The sequence below is a fragment of the Peromyscus maniculatus genome, chromosome 1 (genome assembly GCF_049852395.1).
Source record: "Peromyscus maniculatus bairdii isolate BWxNUB_F1_BW_parent chromosome 1, HU_Pman_BW_mat_3.1, whole genome shotgun sequence".
NCBI classification, from domain to species: Eukaryota; Metazoa; Chordata; class Mammalia; order Rodentia; family Cricetidae; genus Peromyscus; species Peromyscus maniculatus.
Genome location: NC_134852.1, coordinates 46,732,753 through 46,753,221, shown reverse-complemented (window position 1 = coordinate 46,753,221; position 20,469 = coordinate 46,732,753). Strand labels below are relative to the sequence as shown.

The 20,469-nt window shown below is 42.9% G+C and overlaps 1 long non-coding RNA gene across 1 annotated transcript in view; it reads left to right on the top strand.

Annotated features, from left to right (window-relative positions):
* The window catches only part of LOC143274397 (uncharacterized), a 34,163-nt gene extending 30,898 nt beyond the window's left edge, over window positions 1-3,265 (top strand). Inside the window, exon 4 of the long non-coding RNA XR_013053044.1 lies at window positions 601-3,265. This is a non-coding gene — a long non-coding RNA (uncharacterized LOC143274397). The remainder of the gene's footprint in view (window positions 1-600) is intronic.
* Window positions 3,266-20,469: the final 17,204 nt, after the last annotated feature.

Sequence of the window (20,469 nt, the reverse complement as noted above, 5' to 3'; positions counted from 1 at the left end):
AACAAGGTTAGGGCAATGTACCCTAGCTCCCACTGAACATGTCCTATAAAATAATGAGGGGAGATGGATATGTGGGATGACTCATCCCTAATGGGCTTGAGGGCCAGATGACCCAAACAAGTAAAAAAGATACTTTCTGAGAGCCAGCCTGGGTCTGCCTGATGGTCTTAGCAACAGCAGCTAAACCATGATCTGGAGATGGCCTGGACCAATGAGAGGCAGCCATGTCACATCAGCAGATGCAAATTCATCAGACCTCCCCTGAGGTGGGGTGGAGGGTATATAAGGCTTGCCTCTTCCTGAATAAACTGAGCTTGTTGTTTTGACATTCTCCCTGAGTCTGTGTGGTTTGACTGTGCCTACTTGGCCCCTGCCCCCAAAAGGAACAACAGCAAGGACCCTGTTACAGTATGGGAAGCACTTTATGTAGTGAACATCTCCCCAGCCCCTTGAACTCTATTTTACAATATTTAGACCATTCATTTTCCATCCCTATAGTTGTTGCTGTTTAAGTACCCTTAAAACACATACAGATTACCCTTGCAGTTCTTCTCTATTACTTTGTTTTTTCTATTCTGAATGTTTTTTCTTACTTTACAGATACTTTGGATTTCTGATTTCAAAGCCTCCATATTTAACCACACAACAGATCCAGGAAAGAAAGCTTCTGCATCCACCCAACTTCAGAAAGACCAGAAGAGATATGCACCTTTGTGGGCACATACACTTGACTTGCATATCAGTGTTTGCGGCCCTTGAGAAAAGATGTTTGGGTGGGCATGGTGGTGCAGGCTGTTTTCCTACCATTTTGGAGGATGAGGCAGGGAGATTGTAAACTCCGTAGCTAGACTCCATCTCAAAAGAAAAGTGAGCATGATGGTCTCAGAGCACTGGCTACTCTGAACTAGCCGTAGTGGAACAGTGGCTGAATACGCATTTTGTTCAATAAACTGTGCATGTTCAGTATTTTATAGATAGCTCATGAGAGCCTTGAAATATTCTTATTAATTCAGCTTGGTGATTCAACATTTTGCCTGAGACAAGAGAGATGCGGGCTGAGCACCTCTCCCTCACCCAGCTGTAGTGGCTGCGTGGGGATACCCACACAGGCCTGTGCTTTACTGCTCTTGCCTTGCAGTCTGGTGCTTCTGGGGGACTTGCCTCTCCTGGACTCATCTCTGCTTCCGGTGCCACTCAGTTCTGCTTGCAGTGAAGCCAACCCAGATTCTCTCTGTCCTTCCTCTGTTCCTGCTGTCTTCCTAACATGTCATCCTTGTCAGTTAACCCAAATACAACTTGGGTCCTAAAAAACAGAGGTGCCAAAGAAAGCAAGTCCTGGGTCACAAAGGCTTTTAAGCTACTTATGTAGTTTGAACTACTTATAAATCTGTGCTTAGCAAAACTTAAGTCCAAGTGGATCAAGGACCTCAACATAAATCCAGTTACCTTGAACCTGCTAGAAGAGAAAGTAGGAAGGAGTCTTGAACACATTGGCATAGGAGATCAGTTCCTAAATATAACACCAGTAGCACAGACACTGAGAGAAACAATCAATCAATGGGACCTCTTGAAACTGAGAAGCTTTTGTAGAGCAAAGGATAAGTCAACAAGGCAAAGCAACAGCCTACAGAATGGGAAAAGGTCTTCACCAACCCCACATCTGACAGAGGACTGATATCCAGAATACATAAGGAACTCAAGAAATTAGACATCAAAACGACCAACAGTCCCATTAAGAAATGGGCTATGGAACTAAACAGAGAATTCTCAACAGAGGAAGCTCAAATGGCTGAAAGACATTTAAGGAATTGCTCAACATCCCTAATCATCAGGGAAATGCAAATCAAAACAACTCTGAGATACCACCTTACACCCCTCAGAATGGCTAAGATCAAAAACACTGAAGACAGCTTATGCTGGAGAGGATGTGGAACTAGGGGAACTCTCCTCCACTGCTGGTTGGAATGCAAGCTTGTACAACCACTTTGGAAATCAATATGGCACTTTCTTAGAAAATTGGGAATCAATCTCCCCCAAGATCCAGCTATACCACTCTTGAGCATATACCCAAGAAATGCTCAATCATTCCAGAAGGGCACTTGCTCAGTTATGTTCATATCAGCATTATTTGTAATAGCCAAAACCTGGAAACAACCTAGATGCCCTTCAACTGAAGAATGGATAAATAAATTGTGGCACATATACACAATGGAATACTACTAAGCAGAGAAAAACAATCATGAGGTTTGCAGGCAAACGGATGGATCTAGAAAAAAATCATCCTGAGTGAGGTAACCCAGACTCAGAAAGACAAATATGGTATGTACTCACTCATAGGAGGATACTAGAGGTGGAACGAGGATGACTGGACTGCTACTCTCATCACCAGGGAGGCTATCTGGAAAACAGGACCCCAAGAAAGACACGAGGATTGCCCAATGATGGAGAAATGGCTGAGATCTACATGAACAACCTGGACATGAGTCGGAGTAAGGAAGGTCAAGGGTCTAGGGAAAGAGAGCCTGTGGGAGTAGGAGATCCCAGCTGGATCAAGAACAGAGAGGGAGAACAAGGAATAGGAGACCATGGTAAATGAAGACCACATGAGAAAAGGAAGAAACAAAGTGCTAGAGAGGCCCACAGAAATCCACAAATATACCCCCACAATAGACTGCTGGCAATGGTTGACAGACAGCTGGAACTGACCTACTCTGGTGATGGGATGGCCAAACACCCTAATAGTCCTGCCAGAAACCCCATCCAAGGACTGAGGAATCTGGATGCAGAGATACACGGCTAGGCCCCAGGTGGAGCTCCGGGAGTCTAATTAGCAAGAAAGAGGAGGGTTTATATGAGCGAGAATTGTTGAAGCCAAGGTTGGATAAAGCACAGGGACAAATAACCAAATGAATGGAAACACATGAACTATGAACCAAAGGCTGAGGGGCCCCCAACTGGATCAGGCCCTCTGAATAGGTGAGACAATTGATTGGCTTGATCTGTTTGGGAGGCATCTAGGCAGTGGTACCGGGTCCTGTGCTCATTGCATGAGTTGGCTGTTTGAAACCTGGGGCTCATGCAGGGTCGCTTGGCTTGGCCTGGGAGGAGGGGACTGGACCTGCCTGGGCTGAGTCTACCAGGTCGATCTCAGTCCTCAGGAGAGGCTTTGGCCTGGAGGAGGTAGGAATGAGGGGTGGGCTGGGGGGAAGGGGAGGGAGGAGAACAAGGAAATCCATGGCTGATATGTAGAACTGAATGGTATTGTAAAATAAAATAAAAGGAAAAAAAATAAATCTGTGCTTAGTCATTCAAAATGTCACCTGATTAATACACACTTAAGGCTCAGCAGAGGCTTAACCACCATTTTCTTCCTGTCTGCTATTCCCCTCTCCTAAGACAGAAACAGCGCTCTCCCAACACATTCTTTTTTTGTGTGCATTGTGTTGTTTTGAGACAGGGTCTCACTATGTAGCCCTGGCTGGCCTGGGACTCCTTATGTAGAGCAGGCTGGCACGGTACTCAAAGAGATCTGCCTGCCTCTGCCTTCTGAGTGCTGGAAGTAAAAATGTGAGCTGTTTGCCCAGGCTCCTCTCCATTCTAGTGTTCTAGTCCCCCTGGTGCTCAACCAGGGCTAATGTAATTTACTCCCCATCTTTCCCCATAAAAGCTATTTTTTCTTTGTTCCTTTATTTATTTATTTGGAGACAGTGTCTTGATGTGCAGCCCAGACTGGCCTTGTATTCATGACTGCCCTTTCCTCAGCCTCCCAAGTGCTTAGATTGACAGGTCTGCTACCCTACCCAGCTCCATCTCAGCTGTTTTGTGGGGTATCTACTATGTGCACACATATTTATCTCCATCTATTATCCAGATCCAGCATGGTCAACGATAGGATAGCACCAGACCTAGACAGCAAAGCTCTTTCCTCTGGACAGCTAGAGGGTTCTTCTGAGAGACAATGGTGCAGGCGTGCAAACCCAGCTATCTAGAAGGTCTAGGCAAGAGGATCAAAGTTCAATGCCCAAGCAATAGAATGGTTTAAGGAGAAGTTGACAAGATCTTGTCTCAAAATGAAGCATGAAAGAAACTGAGTTTTATTTCCAATCCTCAGAGAGGGAAGCCTCCAGTCTCTGCAGCATTAAGGAGATGGAGCTTCCCAGTGAACAGAGATGACTTCTAGGCAGGACAGGAGAAAGTATGCTTAAGGAAGATTCCTATACCTATCTCCTTGGCTCTCTATTGTAACATCTCATTTCTGTGTACATGCTCTTCTTTGTTAAATGATGTTAACCTCTGTTCAGCTAGATAGCTGCCCATGTGCTTCCATAGAGCAGATGAGGACAGGTGCCTAGAGGCAGATCAGGCCTGGCATCCCCTGTTGGCATTTGCTACTTTTCCAGTGAGCAGCAGCCTCTGGTGCCCAAGGACTTTCATTCATATAGTAGCAAAATGCTGAAAAGCTCATCTTGCATTAACTCCAGGGAGTAATCGTGTAATCACATTCTGGACTGGTTTGAGGCACTTGTGTGTTCTGAATTCATCCCACCATTCCATAAAGGGGAGGCAGCCAGGCCCCATCAAGTCTTATTGCTTAATTCAAAACAAATTCCCAAGTAATTATTTTGTGTTATTTATTTATACATTTTTACTTTGCCATAAAACCAGCCACTCTCATATGCAAAGTCTAGGTTTAAAAGATAACAACATTAAGAAATGGATGTAGAAGAGGGACTATTTATGAAGAGAAAGTGGACCAGTGGGATGGATGTAAGGGGCAAGTAAGGATAATGGGCGAATATAATCAAAGGGCATGATATAATTTATTAAAATACAGTAATGGGACCCACTCTTTGTTGGGAGAGTCCCTTGATGAAATCTCCCAACCTACCTTTGTCCCACAGTAGGTCAGAAAGCCCTCTCATTCCACAGCATCCTGTCCCACCCCCGAGGGGAGAGATGCTGCAGAGAGGCCAAGCAGGATGCTGAAGTCCACAAATCTTTTCATTGCTTTTCCCTGAGGAGTTTTGTGCAAGGCTTCTGTGTGCTTCAAATTCTTTCTAAGACCTGGCATTGTTTCTATTTTTAATTTCAGCCATTTCTGTGGGTCATAAGTAGTATTATGTTAACTAGGGTTTCCTCAATGATTAATGCCACTGATTATTATCTATTTGGGCCTTTTGTCCATTTTTTCTATTGTCTGTTTTTTCTTATTGATAGTGAAAATTTAAAACCTACACCTGGATAAGAATCATTGGTGTATATATTACTAATATCTATGTAATATCTGTCTTATTCTGTGATGTCTTTTCTCTAATTTAGGGCAGTAAGAGTCTTGTCTGGTTTTTGTTTTGATTAATAGATGTTAAAATATTTTTTTGTGTATTTTGCTGCATGTGTGCACCGTGTATGTACCTGGTGCATGCAGAGGAGAGAAAAGGGTACTGGGACCCCTGGAGTCACAGATGGCTGTGAGATGCTATGTGGGTGCTGGGAACTGACCCTACATCAACTGTAAGACTAGCAAGTGCTCTTAACTGTTGAGCTATCTCTCTAGCCTTATGCTTTATTTTAATAAGAGGCAAGGGACTCGTTAAGTAACCCAGGCTTCTAAGTAGATGAGCTATAGAGTCTAGCAAAGAAGTTTTGTTGTTATTTACTTATTTTCTATTTGTTATTTGGCTCAACCATAACTCAGGTTGGCCTTGAGCTCATAGTCGTCATGCTTCAGGTTCCTGAGTGCTGGGGTTACACATGTGTGTTACCATACCTGGACAAAAAGGTTGTATTGGATGAATAAAAGTTCTTAGTTTTAATGTTGGGTTCTGCAATTTTTTTTTTGATTTTTCGAGACAGGGTTTCTCTGTGTAGCTTTGCGCCTTTCCTGGGACTCACTTGGTAGCCCAGGCTGGCCTCGAACTCACAGAGATCTGCCTGCCTCTGCCTCCCCAGTGCTGGGATTAAAGGCATGTGCCACCACCACCCGGCGGGTTCTGCATTTTATTATTATTATTATTATTATTATTATTATTATTATTATTATTATTATTTTACAACACCATTCAGTTCAACATAATAGCCAGAGAATCCCCTGTTCTCCCCCTCTCGCCCACCCCTCCCCCCAGCCCACCCCCCATTCCCACCTCCTCCAGATCAAGGTCTCCCCCGAGGACCGGGGTTGACCTGGTAGACTCACTCCAGGCAGGTCCATTCCCCCCTCCCAGACCGAGCCAAGTGTCCCTGCATAAGTCCCAGGATTCAAACAGCCAACTCATGCAACGAGCCCAGGACCTGGCACCAATGCACAGCTGCCTCCCAAACAGATCAAGCCGAATAACTGTCTCACCCGTTCAGGGGGCCTGATCCAGTTGGGGGCCCCTCAGCCTTTGGTTCATAGATCCTGTGCTTCCATTCATTTGGTTATTTGTCCCAGTGCTTTATCCAACCTTGGCTTCAACAATTCTCGCTCATATAAACCCTCTTCATACTCACTAATTAGACTCCCAGTGCTCCACCAGGGGCCCAGCCGTGGATGTCTGCCTTCAGATTCCTCAGTCCTTGGATGGGGTTTATGGCACCACTATCTGGGTGTCTGGCCATCCCATCACCAGAGTAGGTCAGTTCCTGCCGTCTCGCGACCATTGCCAGCAGTCTTTTGTGGGGGTATCTTTGTGGATCTCCGTGGGCCTCCCTAGCTCTCTGCTTCCTCTCCTTCTCACCTTCTCATGTGGTCTTCATTTACCATGGTCTCCTATTCCTTGTTCTCCCTCTCTTTTCTTGATCCAGCTAGGATCTCCCACTCTTTCCCTCGACTGTCGCCCTTCATTGTTCCCACTCATGACCAGGCTATTCATGTAGATCTCGTCCATTTCTCCGTGTCTTTTTTTGGGGTCCCGTTTTCCAGGTAGCCTCACTGGTGATGTGAGTAGCAGTCTAGTCATCCTTGTTCCACATCTAGCATCTTCCTATGAGTGAGTACATACCATATTTGTCTTTCTGAGTCTGGGTTACCTCACTTAGGATGATTTTTTCTAGATCCATCCATTTGCCTGCAAACCGTGTGATGTCATTGTTTTTCTCTGCTGAGTAGTATTCCATTGTGTATATGTGCCACAATTTATTTATCCATTCTTCAGTTGAAGGGCATCTAGGTTGTTTCCAGGTTTTGGCTATTACAAACAATGCTGATATGAACATAGCTGAGCAAGTGCTCTTGTGGTATGATTGAGCATTTCTTGGGTATATGCCCAGGAGTGGTATAGCTGGATCTTGGGGGAGATTGATTCCCAATTTTCTAAGAAAGCGCCATATTGATTTCCAAAGTGGTTGGTTGTACAAGCTTGCATTCCCACCAGCAGTGGAGGAGAGTTCCCCTAGTTCCACATCCTCTCCAGCATAAAGTGTCTTCAGTGTTTTTGATCTTAGCCACTCTGACAGGCGTAAGGTGGTATCTCAGAGTTGTCTTGATTTGCATTTCCCTGATGATTAGGGAAGTTGAGCAATTCCTTAAATGTCTTTCAGCCATTTGGGATTCCTCTGTTGAGAATTCTCTGTTTAGTTCTAAAGCCCATTTCTCAATTGGACTGTTGGTCCTTTTGATGTCTAATTTCTTGAGTTCCTTATATATTCTGGATATCAGTCCTCTGTCAGATGTGGGGTTGGTGAAGATCTTTTCCCATTCTGTAGGCTGTCGCTTTGCCTTGTTGACCGTATCCTTTGCTCTACAAAAGCTTCTCAGCTTCAAGAGGTCCCATTGATTGATTGTTTGTCTCAGTGTCTGTGCTACTGGTGTTATATTTAGGAAGTGATCTCCTATGCCAAGGTGTTCAAGACTATTTCCTACTTTCTCTTCTAGCAGGTTCAGAGTAGCTGGATTTATGTTGAGGTCTTTGATCCACTTGGACTTAAGTTTTGTGCATGGTGACAGATATGAATCTATTTGCAGCCTTCTACACGCTGATATCCAGTTATGCCAGCACCATTTGTTGAAGATGCTTTCTTTTTTCCATTGTACACTTTTGGCTTCTTTGTCAAAAATTATATGTCCATAGGTGTGTGGGTTAATGTCAGGGTCTTCAATTCGATTCCATTGGTCCACATGTCGGTTTTTATGCCAATACCAGGCTGTTTTTATTACTGTAGCTCTATAGCAGAGCTTGAAGTCGGGGATTGTGATGCCTCCAGAGTTGTTTTATTGTACAGGTTTCTTTTAGCTATCCTGGGTTTTTTGTTTTTCCATATGAAGTTGAGTATTGTTCTTTCCAGATCTGTGAAGAATTGTGTTGGTATTTTGATGGGGATTGCATTGAATCTGTAAATTGCTTTTGGTAAGATTGCCATTTTTACTATGTTAACCCTGCCTATCCATGAGCATGGGAGATCTTTCCATTTTCTGAGATCTTCTTCAATTTCTTTTTTCAGGGACTTAAAGTTCTTGTCATATAGGTCCTTCACTTGCTTGGATAGTGTTACCCCAAGGTATTTTATGTCATTTTTGGCTATTGTAAAGGGTGATGTATCTCTAATTGCCTTCTCAGCTTCTTTGTCCATTGTATATAGGAGGGCTACTGATTTTTTTGAGTTGATCTTGTATCCTGCTATGTTGCTGAAGGTGTTTATAAGCTTTATCAATTCCTGGGTGGAATCTTTGGGGTCACTCAAGTATACTATCATGTCGTCTGCAAATAGGGAAAGCTTGACTTCTTCCTTTCCAATTTGAATCCCCTTAATCTCCTTATGTTGTCTTATTGCTCTGGCTAGAACTTCAAGTACTATATTGAATAAGTATGGGGAGAGTGGACAGCCTTGTCTCGTTCCTGATTTTAGTGGAATTGCTTTGAGTTTCTCTCCATTTAATTTGATGTTGGCTGTTGGTTTGCTATATATTGCCTTTATTATGTTTAGGTATGTTCCCTGTATTCCTGATCGCTCCAAGACTTTTATCATGAAGGGGTGTTGGATTTTGTCAAATGCCTTTTCTGCATCTAGTGAGATGATCATGTGGTTTTTTTCTTTGAGTTTGTTTATATGCTCTATTACATTGATGGACTTTCGTATGTTGAACCACCCTTGCATCCCTGGGATGAAGCCTACTTGATCATGGTGGATAATTGTTCTGATGTGTTCTTGGAGTCTGTTTGCCAGTATTTTATTGAGTATTTTTGCATCAATGTTCATGAGGGAGATCGGTCTGTAGTTCTCTTTCTTTGTTGCATCCTTGTTTGGTTTAGGAATCAGGGTAATTGTAGCCTCATAGAAGGAGTTTGGTAATGTTCCTTCTGTTTCTATTATGTGGAACAATTTAGAGAGTATTGGTATTAACTCTTCTTTGAAGATCTGGTAGAATTCTGCACTGAAACCATCTGGTCCTGGGCTTTTTTTGGTTGGGAGACCTTTAATGACTGTTTCTATTTCCTTAGGGGTTATTGGACTATTTAAGTAGTTTATCTGGTCTTGATTAAACTTATGTATGTGGTATCTATCCAGAAAAATGTCCATTTCTTTTAGGTTTTCCAGTTTTGTGGAGTAGAGGTTTTTGAAATATGACCTTATAATTCTCTGCATTTCCTCAATGTCTGTTGTTATGTCCCCCTTTTCATTTCTGATTTTGTTGATTTGGATTCTCTCTCTCTGTCTTTTGGTTAGTTTGGATAAGGGCTTGTCTATCTTGTTGATTTTCTCAAAGAACCAACTCTTTGTTTCATTAATTTTTTTGTATTATTCTCTTAGTTTTTAATTTATTAATTTCACCTCTCACTTTGATAATTTCCTGGCGTCTATTCTTCCTGGGAGACTTTGCTTCTTCTTGTTCTAGAGCTTTCAGATGTGCTGTTAATTCACTAGTGTGAGATTTCTCCAACTTCTTTATGTGGGCATTTAGTGCTATGAATTTCCCTCTTAACACTGCTTTCATAGTGTCCCATAAGTTTGGGTATGTGGTGTCTTCATTTTCATTCATCTCTAGGAAGTCTTTAATTTCTTTCTTTATTTCTTCCTTAACCCATTGGTGATTCAGTTGAGCATTATTCAGTTTCCATGAGGTTGTAGGTTTTCTGTAGTTTTTGTTGTTGTTGAAATCTAGCTTTAAACCATGGTGGTCTGATAGAACACAGGAGGTTATTCTGATTGTTTTGTATCTGTTGAGATTTGCTTTGTGGCCAAGTATGTGGTTGATTTTAGAGAAAGTTCCATGGGGTGCTGAGAAGAAAGTATATTCTTTCTTGTTAGGATGGAATGTTCTGTAGATATCTATTAGGTCCAATTGGGTCATGACATCGGTTAAGTCCTTTATTTCTCTGTTAAGTTTCGATTTGGGAGATCTGTCCAGTGGTGAAAGTGGGGTGTTGAGATCTCCCACTATTAATGTGTGGGGTTTTATATGTGGTTTAAGCTTTAGTAATGTTTCTTTTACATATGTGGGTGCCCTTGTGTTTGGGGCATATATGTTCAGAATTGAAACTTCATCTTGGTCGATCTTTCCTGTGACGAGGATGTAATTTCTTTCTTGATCTCTTTTGATTGATTTTAGTTTGAAGTCTATTTTGTTGGATATCAGGATGGCTACCCCTGCTTGTTTCTTAAGACCATTTGATTGAAAAGTCTTTTCCCAGCCTTTTATTCTTAGGTAGTGTCTATCTTTGAATTTGAGATGTGTTTCTTGTATGCAGCAGAAAGATGGGTCCTGCTTTCGTATCCATTCTGTAAGTCTATGTCTTTTTATAGGTGAATTAAGTCCATTGATATTAAGGGATATTAATGACCAGTGATTCTTCATCCCTGTTATTTTTGGTGGTAGTGTGTGTGTACTTCTCTTCTTTGGGGTTTACTGTTGTGGCTTTATCTATTGCCTGTGTTTTCAAGTGTGTATCTGACTTCCCTCGGTTGGAATTTTCCTTCTAGTGCTTTCTGTAGGGCTGGGTTTGTGGAGAGGTATTGTTTAAATCTGGCTTTGTCTTCGAATGTCTTGTTCCTTCCGTCTATGATGATTGAAAGTTTTGCTGGGTATATTAGTCTGGGCTGACATCCATGGTCTCTTAGTGTCTGCATTACATCTGTCCAGGTCCTTCTGGTTTTCAAAGTCTCTATTGAGAAATCAGGTGTTATTCTGATGGGTTTACCTTTATAGGTCACTTGGCCTTTTTCCTTGGCTGCTCTTAACATTCTTTCTTTATTCTGTACATTTAGTTGTTTAATTATTATGTGTCGAGGGGACTTTTTTTGGGGGTCTAGTCTGTTTGGTGTTCTATAGGCTTCTTGTATCTTCATAGGCATTTCCTTCTTTAAGTTGGGAAAGTTTTCTTCTATAATTTTGTTGAATATACTTTCTGTGCCTTTGAGTTGGTATTCTTCACCTTCTTCTATCCCTATAATTCATAGGTTTGGTCTTTTTATGGTGTCCCAGATTTCTTGGACATTTTGGTTCATGACTTTGTTGGCTTTAGTGTTTCTTTTGACTGATGGAACTATTTCTTCTACTGTATCTTCAATGCCAGAAATCCTCTCTTCCATCTCTTGCATTCTGTTGGTTATACTTACATCCGAAGTTCCTGATCTTTTACTCAGGTTTTCTATTTCCAGCATTCCCTCTGTTTGTGTCTTTTTTATTTTTTCAATTTCCCTTTTCAGTTCTTGGACTGTTTCCTTTGTTTGTTTCATTGCTTTTTCATGATTTTCTTTCAGTGCTTTATTGTTTTCTTCCAGGACTTTAATGTTTTCTTCCAGGACTTTATTGTTTTCTTGGAGGGCTTTATTGTTTCCTTCTAATTTGTTTGCCCTTTCCTCTAGTTGTTTACAGCGTTCTTCCAATTTTCTTGTCTTTTCCTCTACACAAGCCTCTACCTTCTTCATGAAGTTACTCATAAGGCTACTTTCTTCTGCTTCTTCCAATTTTTGGTGTTCAGGTCTAGATGTTGGAGGCGAGCTAGGTTCTGGTGATGCTGTATTGCTCTTCATTTTGCTGTATGTACTTCTGCCTTGACGTCTGCCCATCTCCTTGTGGTTCCTTCTTGGTCTTATCAGTGTACTTGTTTCACAAAGATCTGACAGACTCAGGAAGACTCTCTCTCTTGTCCAAAAGGGAGTTCTCTTGTCCAACTCTTTGGTCCAGAAGGGAAGTCAGGGGCAAGCTCTGGTCCATAATGGCAGTCGGGGACAGGCTGGGAGCTGGGGGCCGGTCTCTAAGTCTCAGGAAGTGGCTGGGGTCTTGGGCAGATGGGCGTGGGAGCAGGGCGCAGAGATTGCAGGAGCTTCCGGGGGGGCTGGAAAATGGGATCCCTCCCGGTGGGGCTAGAAGGGGAGCTGTCCGGTGGCCAGAACCTGGTGCCAAGTTGGGCAGGTCCTCCCGGAGTGGCTGGTGCCCAGGGATGGGGTCCGGGCTGGACCCAGGCACTCACCTCTGGTCCAGAAGGGATGTCGGGGCAGGCTGGGAGTAGGGGGCCGGTCTCTAAGTCTCAGGAAGTGGCTGGGGTCTCGGGCAGATGGGCGTGGGGGCAGGGCGCGGAGACTGCAGGGGCTGTCGGGGGGCTTGGAAAAGGGGATCCCTCCCGGTGGGGCTAGAAGGGGAGCTGCCCGGTGGCCAGAACCCGGCGCCAAGCTGTGCAGGCCTCCCCGGAGTGGCTGGTGCCCAGGGATGGGGTCCAGGTTGGACCCGGGTACTCACCTCTGGTCCAGAAGGGAAGTCGGGGGCAGGCTGGGAGCTGGGGGCCGGTCTCTAAGTCTCAGGAAGTGGCTGGGGTCTCGGGTAGATGGGCGTGGGGGCAGGGCGCGGAGACTGCAGGGGCTGTCGGGGGGCTTGGAAAAGGGGATCCCTCCCGGTGGGGCTAGAAGGGGAGCTGCCCGGTGGCCAGAACCCGGCGCCAAGCTGTGCAGGCCTCCCCGGAGTGGCTGGTGCCCAGGGATGGGGTCCGGGCTGGACCCAGGCACTCACCTCTGGTCCAGAAGGGAAGTCGGGGGCAGGCTGGGAGCTGGGGGCCGGTCTCTAAGTCTCAGGAAGTGGCTGGGGTCTCGAGCAGATGGGCGTGGGGGCAGGGCGCGGAGACTGCAGGGGCTGCTGGGGGCTTGGAAAAGGGGATCCCTCCCGGTGGGGCTAGAAGGGGAGCTGCCCGGTGGCCAGAACCTGGCGCCAAGCTGTGCAGGCCTCCCCGGAGTGGCTGGTGCCCAGGGATGGGGTCCGGGTTGGACCCGGGTACTCACCTCTGGTCCAGAAGGGAAGTCGGGCGGGTTCTGCATTTTTTAAAGTCAAACTATAAATACTCGCAAAGACTATTGGCTGCAATGTGTGTTTTTTATTTCCATACTGTATCATTCCCTGAAGACTCCTTTAAATAACATATAAGGGGATGGAGAGATGGCTCAGTGGTTGAGCACTGTCTGCTTTTGCATAGGACCTGGATTAAATTCACAACATCCATATCAGGTGGCTTATAACCATCATTAACTCTAGTTCCTGGTGATCTGATGCTCTCTTCTGGCCTCTGCAAGCACCAGACATTCCTATAGGGAAGGACATAGATGCAGAGTGAATGAGAAATGAAATAAAAGGAGAACATGACTACTAAAGTATAGCTAATCTTTTTCTTGTAGATATAAGGGAGAAAGCAAGCAGAGGGAAGGGTTCATGTTGAACACAGCTGGCTGACTGAACAGGACTATGAGAGGAGAGATGAAGAGAGAGCAAGTGATGAGCTGCTGACCAAAGCCACCCAGGTCAAGAGACCAAGAGACTGGCATAGCCAAAACTGCTGAGTTACATAAGGATCAGAATAAAAAAGAATATTAAGAGCTGTAAAGGAAAAAGTCCAAAGTGACTTATAGAGGCAAATCCATCAGAATAACACCCAATGTCTCAATGGAGACTTTGAAAGCCAGAAGGACCTAGACAGATGTAATGCAGACACTAAGAGACCATGGATGCCAGCCTAGAATAATATACCCAGCAACATTTTCAACCATCATAGATGGAGTGAACAAGACATTCCAAGACAAAACCAGATTTAAACAATACCTACCCACAAATCCAGCCCTACAGAAAGCACTAGAAGGAAAATTCCAACCTAAGTAAATTAGATACACCCATGAAATAAGTGATCCTACAGCAATAAACCCCAAAGAAGAGACGTACACACACAGTACCAACAAAAGATAACAGGAACTAACAATCACTGGTCATTAGTATCCCTTAATATCAATGGACTTAATTAACCTATAAAAAGACACAGGATAACAGAATGGATACAAAAGCAGGACCCATCTTTCTGCTGCATACAAGAAAAACACCTCAAATTCAAAGATAGACACTACCCCAGAAGAAAAGGCTGGGGAAAATCTTTCCAATCAAATGGTCTTAAGAAGCAAGTGGGTGTAGCCATCCTGATATCCAGCAAAATAGACTTCAAACTAAAAATCAATCAAAAGAGATCAAGAAGGACATTACATACTCATCACAGGAAAGATCCACCTAGATGAAGTTTCAATTCTGAACATTTATACACCAACACAAGGGAACCCACATATGTAAAAGAAAGTTTAAATCACACATAAACCCACACACATTAATAGCAGGAGAATTCAACACCCCACTCTTCAAATTGAAACTTAATAGAGAAATAAGGGACTTAACTGATGTTATGACTCAAATGGACTTAATTGATGTTACAGAACATTCCATCCTAACAAAAAGAATATACCTTCTTAGCACCCAATGGAACCTTCTCTAAAATCGAGCACATGCTTGGCCACAAAGCAAATCTCAACAGATACAAAACAATTGGAATAATATCTTGTGTTCTATCAGACCACCATGATTTAAAGTTAGAATTCAACAAAAACAAAAATTACAGAAAGCCCACAATCTTATGGAAACTGAATAATGCTCAACTGAATCACCAATGGGTCAAGGAAGAAATAAAGAGTGAAATTAAAGATTTCCTAGGCATCAATGAAAATTAATATACTACATACTCAAACTTATGGGACACTATGAAAGAAGTGCTAAGGGGGAAATGCATATCACTAAAAGCCACATAAAGAAGATGGAGAAATCTCACACTAGTGACTTAACAGCACACCTAAAAGCTCTAGAACAAGAAGAAAAAAACTCACCGAGGAGGAGTAGATGCCAGGAAATAATCAAACAGAGCTGAAATCAATAAAATAGAAACAAAGAACAATACAAAGAATCAATGAAACAAAGAGTTGGTTCTTTGATAAAATCAACAAGATAGACAAGCCCTTATCCAAACTAATCAAAAGGTAGAGAGAGAGAGAGCGCATCCAAATTAACAAAATCAGAAATGAAAAGGGAGACATCACAACTAAAAATGAGGAAATCCAGAGAATCGTTAGGTCATACTTCAAAAACATGTACTCCACAAAACTGGAAAATCTAAAAGAAATGGATAATTTTCTGGATAGGTACCACATACCTAAGTTAAATCAAAATCAGATAAACTATTTAATAGACCAATAACCACTAAGGAAATTAAAACAGTCATTAAGTCTCCCAACCAAAAGAAGCCCAGGACCAGATGTTTTCAATGCAGAATTCTACCATATTCTCAAAGAAGAGATAATACCATGACTCTGTAAATCGTTCCACACAATATAAACAGAAGGATGTTACCAAACTCTTTCTATGAGGCTGCAATTATCCTGATTCCCAAGCCAAACAAAGATGCCACAAAGAAAGAGAACTAGTAGACCAATCTCCCTTATGAACATTGATACAAAAATAATAAAATATTGGCAAACAGACTCCAAGAACAAATCAAAACAATTATCCATCATGATCAAGTAGGCTTCATCCCAGGGATGCAAGGATGGTTCAACATAGGAAAGTCTGTCAATGTAATACACCATATAAACAAACTGAAAAAAAAAAAACAACCCCAAATGATTATCTCCCTAGATGTTGAAAAGTTCTTTGGTAAAATCCAACACCCGTTCATGATATATGTTTTGGAGAGATCAGGAATACAGGGAACATACTAAACATAATAAAGGCAATTTACAGCAAGTCAACAGCCAACATCAAAGTACATGGAGAGAGACTCAAAGCAATTCCACTAAAATCAAGAACAAAACAGGGCTGTCCACTCTTTCCTTACTTATTCAACATAGTACTTTTAAGTTCTAGCCAGAGCAATAAGACAACATAAGGAGATTAAGGGGATACAAATTGGCAAGGAAGAAGTCAAACTTTTACTATTTGCAGATGACATAATAGTATACATAAGTGACCCCAAAAATTCATCCAAGGAACTAATACAGCTTATAAACACCTTCAATAATATAGCAGGATACAAGATTAACTCAAAAAATCAGTAGCCTTCCTATATACAACTGACAAATAGGCTGAAAAAGAAATCAGAGAAACATCACCCTTTACAATAGCCACAAGTAATATAAAATGCCCTGGGGTAACTCTAACTAAGCAAACAGAAGACCTGTATGACAAGAACTTTAAGTCTCTGAAGAAAGAAATTGAAGATGTCAGAAAATGGAAAGATCTCCCATGCTCATGGATAGATAGGATTAACATAGTAAAAATTACAATTCTACAAAAAGCAATCTGGATTCAATGCAATCCCCTTCAAAATCCCAACACAATTCTTCACAGACCTGGAAAGAACAATACTCAACTTCATATGGAAAAACAAAAAACCTCGGATAGTCAAAAGAATCTGGTACAATAAAACAACCTCTGGAGGCATCACGATCTCTGACTTCTACTATAGAGCTACAGTAATAAAAACATCTTGGTACTGGCATAAAAACAAACATGTGGACCAATTGAAGAGAACTGAAGACCCTAACATTAATTCACACAGCTATGAACATATGATTTTTGACAAAAAAGCCAAAAGTGTACAATGGAAAAAAAAAGAAATCATCTTCAACAAATCTGGCATAACTGGATGTCAACGTGTAGAAGACTGCAAATATATCCATATCCATCACCGTGCACAAAATTTAAGTCCAAGTGAATCAAAGACCTCAACATAAACCCAGTTACTCTGAACCTGATAGAAGAGAAAGTAGGAAATAGTCTTGAATGCATTGACAATGGAGATCACTTCCTAAATATAACACCAGTAGCACAAACACTGAGAGAAACAATCAATGGGACCTCTTGAAAGTGAGAAGCTTTTGTAGGGCAAAAGACACAGTCAATAAGAAGAAATGAGAGCCTTTAGAATGGGAAAAAAATCTTCACCAACCCCACATCTGACAGAGGGCTGATATCCAGAATATATAAAGAACTCAAGAAATTAGACCAAAATGCCCAACAGTCCAATTTAAAAATGGGCTACAGAGCTAAACAGAATTCTCAACAGAGGAAGCTTAAATGGCTGAAAGACATTTAAGGAATTGCTTAACATCCTTAGCCATCAGGGAAATGCAAATCAAAATGACTCTGAGATACCATCTTACACCCATCAGAATGGCTAAGATCAAAAACATCAAGGACAGCTTATGTTGGAGAGCATACCTCCACAATAGACTACTGCCAATGGTTGAGAGAGTGCCTGAACTGACCTACTCTGGTGATTGGATGGTCCAACATCCTAACTGTCATGATAGAACTCTCATCCAGTGACTGATGGAAGCAGATACAGAGATCCATGACCAAGCCCCAGGTGGAGCTCCAGGAGTCCAATCAATGAGAGAGAAGAGGGATTATGTGAGCAAGAGATATTGAGACCATGACTGGAAAAAGCACAGGGACAAATAGCCAAACTAGTGGAAACACATGAACTGAACCAGTACCTGAGGAGGCCTCATGAAACTGGACCAGGCCCTCTGAATAAGTGAGACAGTTGATGAGCTTGAACTGTTTAGGAGGACCCTAGGCAGTGGAACTGGGACCTTTCCTTGGTGAATGAGCTGGCTTTTTGGAACCTAGGCCCTATGCTGACACACATTGCTCAGCCTTAGTACAGGGAGGATGGGACTGGACCTGCCTCAACTGAGTCTACCAGGCTGACTCCCCAGGGGAGACCTTGCCTTGGAGGAGGTGTGGATGGGGGTAGTGAATTCAGGGAGAAAGCTGGGCAGGTGTGAGGAGGTAAAACAGGGGAATCTGTGGCTTATATGTAAAATTAAATTAATTATAAAATAAAAATATTTTTAAAAAATTTCTAAACATTCATTCAAAATAAAAAAAAATACAATGCACAAGACAACAAAAGAGCTCTTCTGGCACCTGGAGTCAAAACCAAAAGGAGGACACTGGCCTCATGACATCCCCATCTATACAAACTAAATTCAAATACAAATCAACCAAAGGGATCCAAATCCATCCAAAGAACATTCTGCAGGCACTAACAAATTTTGGGCTCACTTACAAAAGAATATCCAACAGGCCAAATGCCCACTTAAAATGGATATCCAAAAGTCCATTTACAAAAGGATGTCCAAGTGAAAATAAGCATAGAAAACACGAACATAAACACAGACATACAGAAAACATACTAGCTGGCTTCAGGCTCTTTGGGCTGTAGTCCTGATGGGCTTGGGGGATCCTGGGACAAGCCCCCAAATTTTATGCCCAGATCACGGGGACTCCCAAAAGACCACTAATGGAGACTGAATCCCATATGTAAAAGCAAAGAGCCTTTATTTCAAGAGTGTTTATTTCAGCTTGGAGTTTGTACTCTCTGTCCAAAGCAGCAATGAGACCAGAGAGCCCTGAGCCCAGGCAGAGTGGGCTTTTTTTTCTAGGTTTCAAAGGTTAAAGTGAGGAGATTTCCTGGGTTCAAGTAACTGATTGGCTGACATTTGTCTAGTGACATATGGAATATTTGGAATGTTAGGTATTTCCCCTTAGATGCAGGCCCTCCTTGGGTGGGGTCAGCTCATGGCTTTTTCTGGATCCTGGTGTTACCTGCCAGTAACCCTGTTATAGATGCTGTGTCTGGGCCTAAGTCTGTCATGGCAGTTATATGATCAAAATGTTTTGGGCACCCCCACAGTGTTTAGTGTGGCTATGGCTGAGGCCTCAGGAGTGTGGAGGTAAAGCCAAAGACAAGGAGTTGATCCCCATCACCAAGCTGGGCTAGCTAAGGACATGAAGATCAAGTCCCTGGAGGAGGTCTACCTGTTCTCCCTTCTCATTAAGGAATCTGAGATTATTGATTTATTCCTGGGTGCATCCCTAAAGGATGAGGTTCCAAAGTTCATGCCAGTGCAGAAGCAGACTTGGGCTGGGCAGCAGATCAGCTTCAAGGCTTGTCACTATTGAGGACCACAAATGGTGATGTTGGTCTTGGTGTTGAGTGCTCCAAGGAAGTAGCCATTGCCATTGAGGGGCCATCATCTTGGCCAAGCCTCTATTGTCCCTGTGTGGAGAGGTTACTAGGGGAACAAGATTGGCAAGCCCCACACTGTTCCATGTAAAGTAGCAGGCCGTTGTGGCTCTGTATTGGTGCGTCTCATCCCTGCCTGCAATGCACTGGCATCAGCTCTGCCCAAGAAGCTATTGATGATGCCCAGTATTGATGACTACACATCAACCAGGGTCTGCACTGCCACCCTGGGAAATTTTTCCAAGGCCACCATTGATGCCATCTCTAAGACCTCCAGGTACCTGACTCCCAACCTCTGGAAAGACTGTGTTCACCAAGTCTTCTTATCAGGTTTCACTGACAATATTGTGAAAACACACAGCAGAGTCTCTGTTCAGAGGACCCAGGCTCCAGCTGTGGTCACCCTATAAGTGTTTTTATAAAAAAATAAAGTAAATTAAGTCTGTTAAAAAGAAAGAAGAAAAAGAAAGGGTACTTACTGGGTCATGCTCATATTGTAGAACTTCACAAGCTGCCCCCTTATTATCCACATAATTCTCTATATGTACATTATCAATTAATAAGAACTACACTCTAAAAAAAAGGAAGGAAGGAAGAAGGAAGAATGGAAAGACAGGCAAAGAAAACCTGACTCCGAGTCTCCTAGTGGCGTAAGACTGTCAGAGAATTCCCACAGTGTCCCACTAGCTCAGCTCCATTCACAGGCTGTGGAGGTTTCTGTGCTACCTCAGTCACCACTCACACCTTCCAAATGTTGCTGTAAACCAGTCCTGGATATCCTAGACTGCCTGCCAGGGATTAGGTTTAAAATGGACACGTGACAATGAGAACAGCTATAGCACATTTTAGCACTGTTAGCCCAAATTTTCTGGTCCCTTTGTGTTTGAGTGGGGTCATAACACCCTATCTGATACATGAGCAGAAGCCATGTGTGTCATTTCAAAACTGCAGCATTTGGAGGCCAGTGGGAGACTCTCCAGGACTATGTTCCCTCTGCTCATCCACTGACAGTGTTCTTGATGGCACTGTTCCTTCATAGGGACCCTGAGTGACCTGAGGGAGAATGAGTTCCTGTGATTATTAGTGTTCATTGTCAACTTGACAGGGTCTGGGATCACCTAGGAGATGAGCCTGCAGTCATGCATGTGAGGGATTATTTAATCTCTGG